Source organism: Lycium barbarum, chromosome 2 (assembly GCF_019175385.1).
Source record: "Lycium barbarum isolate Lr01 chromosome 2, ASM1917538v2, whole genome shotgun sequence".
NCBI classification, from domain to species: Eukaryota; Viridiplantae; Streptophyta; class Magnoliopsida; order Solanales; family Solanaceae; genus Lycium; species Lycium barbarum.
In genome coordinates this window covers 99,971,731-99,977,234 of record NC_083338.1, presented here as the reverse complement: position 1 = coordinate 99,977,234, position 5,504 = coordinate 99,971,731, and the positions used below count along the sequence as shown (strand labels likewise).

Below are 5,504 nucleotides of genomic sequence, written 5' to 3'. Positions count from 1 at the left end.
TCATATCATATATGTATATATATATGTATAAGCTGCCCGACCATATAGGTACGGTGTAATCATCATTAGCCCGTGTCCAGGCCTCCCGCGTCCGGGGTAAACATCTCATGTCGCCCACTAGTGGTGTCTGCCCATGCCATCTAGACATGGTGTATATGTTGCCCGCCTTAGCGGTGTCTGCCGGCCATATAGGCGCGGTGTAATTTCATCATCATGTACTCATCATAATGCATGCATAGAAACTCAAAGATAACTATACTTTATCGGGGTGACATAAGGTCGTGGACCCCCGATTCCATTATGGAGCATTCATAATCATTCTGCCTCACCTTGAAGGAATTAGCATATAAGGTGAGTGTATACAATAAACAACATCAATCATAGTTTGGATGATTAGCTTTATAGAAGCATCATATCATGAACTTTAGAATCCTTAGACTTAAGCTCATCATCGTCATTATCTTACTCATAACATATCTCATTTCTCTATCTCATGTGAAACTCTTTATAGTCATAGACTCATAATTTTCGGGATGTAAGAAAGTCATGGGAAAAATAATAGAATTCATGCCATAAGAGTCATGCCTTAGAAGGAAAGGACTAGCCTTACATACCTTTTTCATTTAGCTATTCTATCGTTTGATCGTTCTCCTTCAATGCTCACGTTTCTACCTTCAAGAGAGTTCATATTAACATTAGCTAATCGATCACATGAACATGCTCAACTAAAGCTAGAGAAAATTGGGCATCATTTCCTTTGTTAACTTTACTCATATCATATATCAACTCCCAAATGTCTATAATACATTCACGATATTATAACCAACAATCTTCATTCATCTACATTATCCATATTTCACAATTTCACTTCAATTCGTCCATAGTCATGGTCATAGTACACTAGTAAGTTTTCTCACATATAATGCTTATCCCATGTTCTTAATGTCATTTATAACATATCTATAATCACAACATATCAAGAATCATGACTCATTCCAAACTACTACTAAAAAATGCCACTATTCTCACATTCATGACCCATTTTATATCTCCTTCTACAATCCAAGTCTTTCAACCTCTCAATACCTTAAACAACATGAAAGGATCATAAAACTTACGTTAGATAGTGTGGGAATGAGCCTTGAGTGGAAATACTTCACTTGAGCCAAAACCCTAGTTCAATTCCAATGGGATTTCTTGACTTGGATGAACCCTAATGAGTTTCTTACACTTGATTTCCTTGGTTTGATGAAGTTGATCATGAATTTATCTTGAGTTCTTGTGGAAGAAGGGTGGAGAGATTTCTAGAGTGTTCTTGAAGTGTGGAGTGAAAAATGAAATGAATTAAATGAAGTTAGGGTCCCTTATATAAATCTTAAAATCTGTCCCGACTAGGTTTCACGGACCGACATACGGTCTGTATCTTTTATATGGACCGTATGTCTGGCCGTATGTTTGGTCCAGTGAAGGTCCCCACTCTAGGTGGAACATACGGCCTAACATATGGCTAGTATGTTTTATACGGTCCGTATATTGCCCAGCTTTTCCGAAGTTCGCTCTCGTCGACTCGTTTGATCTCCAATCCACATGGAACCTTTTTAACACTTGTTTAACACCTCATTAACAATATAAGGGACGTTATAACTCTTCTCCAGGACATCATTAAGTCACCATTAACTTGTTACTCGTAAATCTCGTCCGATACATAACGTATACCTTGCCTTTCTTGGCAAACTTTCTTCTCTTACCTCGAATGTCTTTGAAATCTCAATTAGGATCATCAAAGGCTATTCCATACTTATTGAAATATCATATACTTCGTGCCCTTCGTTAGTTTATTCATTGTGCATCAACGGGAAATTTTTTCGAGGTGTAACATTCTTCCCCCCTTTTAGAACATTCGTCCTCGAATGTTAAGTTCTCGGGAATTCTACGGAAATTTTGCTAGAGTTTCCCCTTTAATATGCCACTACCATCCTGTCACAATAGCCCATAATAACAATGCCTCACGCGGCCACAACATAATAGCAATAAAGTTTGGCCACATACGACCCAAAAGCATAAAAAGAAAACATACATACCTCATAATCTTGACATTTCATCTTGGATATCTTCCAGGGGCAGAAATAAGTGCGGGTACTTGGACTTCATATTTTCTTCCGCTTCCCAAGTCATTTCTTCTCGGTTGTTATTTCTCCATAAGACCTTAACTGAAGCTATTTCTTTATTTCTAAGTCTCTTACTTGTCTATCTAGTATGGCAACGGGTACTTCCTCATACGCCAACCTCTCTGTCACTTGAACATCATCTATTGGAACAATCCTCGTAAGATCTCCAACGCACTTGCGGAGCATTGAGACGTGGAAAACCGGATGGATTGATTCCGGTTCTGAGGGTAAGTCCAATTCATAGGCTACTTGACCCACCTTACGGACAATCTTATAAGGTCCTATATATCGAGGACTCAACTTTCCCTTCTTACCAAATCTCATCATTCCTTTCATTGGCGACACCTTTAAGAATACCCAATCATTAACTTGAAATTTTAAGTCTTATCGACAGTTGTCCGCATAAGATTTCTAGCGACTTTGGGCTGTCAACAATTGATCTCGGATGACCTTGACCTTTTCCATTGCTTGTTGAATCTACTCCGGGACTATTAGCTACACCTCTCCTACTTCAAACCACCCAATTGGGGATCTAGACTTCCTTCCATATAAAGCTTCATATGGAGCCATTTGAATACTGGAATGATAGCTGTTGTTGTATGCAAACTCAATAAGGGGTAAGTGGTCATCCCAACTACAACCGAAATCTAGAACACACGCTCTTAGCATATCATTCAATGTCTGGATAGTGCGTTCGGCTTGCCCATCAGTTTGCGGATGAAATGTCGTGCTAAGCTTTACTTGAGTACCCAAACCTTCTTGGAAAGACTTCCAGAACATAGCTGTAAATTGCGCCCCTCTATCTGTGATAATAGACATCGGAATACCGTGGAGTCACACTATCTCCGTAAGATATAACCTTGCATAATCTTTTACTGAGTATGTAGTTCTGACTGGAAAGAAATGGGCCGATTTCGTGAGTCTGTCCACGATCACCCATATAGAGTCATATTTACTTCGGGAACGAGGCAACCCCACAATAAAATCCATGTTAATCACTTCCCATCTCCATGTAGGGATTTTCATTGCTTGCAATAATCCTCCTGGCTTTTGATGTTCAATTTTCACTTGTTGGCAGTGTAATATCCCATATTTAAGTGTAGGTAATTAATTAGTTAAACTTTAAAAAAAAAAGGAATAAAGGGCATGTTGGGCCGTAGCCCTTAATGAAAACAAAAAGTGAGTGGGCCTCAGCCCAATAGAACGTAAATAGCAGAGGCTTAGGCTGAACATATGTTCTGCCAGCCACTTTAGAAAAGAAAACAAAAATAGAACCTACACCATTGAAAAATAAAATAACCCTTGGAGGAAAAGTTAGAAATAGAAGCAGAAGCTTCATCTGGATTCAACATTCCCTTCCGCCTTTCTTCAACTTCAGTTATCAATTCAAGGTAAACATATATTTTTGTTCCTATCTCAATTAGTATTTTTATATATACAGGGATTTAGAGATTTGGGTTAAGTTAAATTATGATATTGAGATTGGGAGTATTGTTTAAGTGTATAACCTTAATTATGCATTCTCATGATGAAGCAAATTAGCACGAATGATTGGGAATAAAGAAAATGGTAAGGAATAAAATTTACTAGGTCCATCAATAGCTTAAAAGTGATCTTTTTGAGCGAAATTGAGATATGGGTAATTGGGATCGTGATGGGTTACCACTTGAATTTATTGGATTTTGGAGTTAACAGATGATAACAGAGAAACTTATATTGATTTATAGAATCACACACGAATTGAGCAGTTTGGATCGATAAAGAGTCGAGCTTTGGTTAGTTGGCATCGAGAGGTGAGTAGTAATCTTACCACAATTTGTATTTTCATAACCTTCATGGTTTATACATGATTTTGAAAATAAAATGTGTTACTGATGCTTTGAAATTGCATGTGGGACAAGTCCTTTACTTGATATAGTACCGAACAGTTTACTTGAGATGGTTACCGGTTATTCTAATTGTTTTCACCGTTACTAGATATGTTTTACCGTTACTTGAGATATGATTACCGTTTCTGAAATGAAATTACCTGATTTGATAAGAATTGAAATGCCCTGTATTGCTTGAAAATGCTTTCATATGAGTATTTATTATTTACAAAGGAAAGTATTAATGGGAGGAGACTTTGAAGGACCCCGTAGCTAACGGCGGGTTCGTTAGACCTGGTGGACCTTGTATTTACAAATTACAGTTACAGTCCTCGCTAGTGGGAAGGTAGAACTAGCATACATGTACCATTTTCCCTCGAGCAGGGACCTACGGTTATATTTGACTCCTTTTTACGAAGAGGTCCACATGATATAGATTACATGATCCTTTCTTGGAAACCTCCCAGATATAAGAGTTGATAGGACAGTATTTACCGAGTTTATTATTGAATTGTTAAATGATTTCTGCTTATATGAAAATAGAGAAGATTGGTTATTGCTATTGTTTTTCCAAAAAGGGCATTTATTCGTGATATTTTATGAATATTATATAAGCATGTTTTCTGACTTGTCCCCAATAAAAACGGTTGTGGTTAAGTGTTATTACTCACTGAGCAAGCGTCTCACTCCTCGTTATTTTTTTCAGAGACCGCAGGTGACGTTGGTGAGGATTACGGTAACTAGAGAGCACGAGTTGAAAGTTCCTGGTGAGCCCCGCACTTGTCCGCGTGGGCCAAGATTCTATTATCTATGATGGTCTTTTCTTTTGAATTCTTAGAGTTGCTCCATAGTCATTTGATTTATTCCATGAGTATTCTTCATTCATTATAGACTGGTGACTAGTATTAGGCGTTTTTCCCGTATTTCAGAGATGTTTTAGTATTATTGCATTGAAAACAGGTTGATTGAGGATGATTGCATTTACTTTGGTTGAGATTGGATATTTTTGTTGTTAATTTTGAGACAGGAAAGTTTTGGATAGTCATAAAAACAAGGGAAACTCTGGCCGATTTTCTGTAAATTTCCCGTTAAGGCTTGCTTTGGGAATCCTACCCCATAGCGCCGATCATGGTCCTAAATTTGGTCGTGACAAAGTTGGTATCAGTGCCAGGTTATTTCGGTATGACTGATGGAGCACATGTTAGTAGTAGAATCTCAATTATGGTTATGTTGCCGGCCATTCCCATAATCGTGACTCTGCGAGAGCGTGATAGGATGTGTCTTGTCTTTCTTTCTTATTCCTCCTTACGTGTATGACGTTTAGGGTCAACTAGATGAATCTAACATTATTTATTTTGGTAATCAGATGGCTAACACTCGATCATCTTCCGGCGGAGCTAGGACAGTTGTTCCACAGGCACCTAATGCCACCTCGGGTAGGTAGCCAGCCTCCACCGCTAGGGGAAGA

The 5,504-nt window shown here is 38.2% G+C and overlaps 1 long non-coding RNA gene across 1 annotated transcript; it reads left to right on the top strand.

Moving 5' to 3' along the window:
- Nucleotides 1-3,243: 3,243 nt before the first annotated feature.
- Nucleotides 3,244-4,949, top strand: LOC132621118 (uncharacterized). Its single transcript, XR_009575420.1, has 3 exons — nt 3,244-3,559; nt 3,896-3,961; nt 4,743-4,949. It is a non-coding gene; the product is annotated as an uncharacterized LOC132621118 (long non-coding RNA).
- Nucleotides 4,950-5,504: the final 555 nt, after the last annotated feature.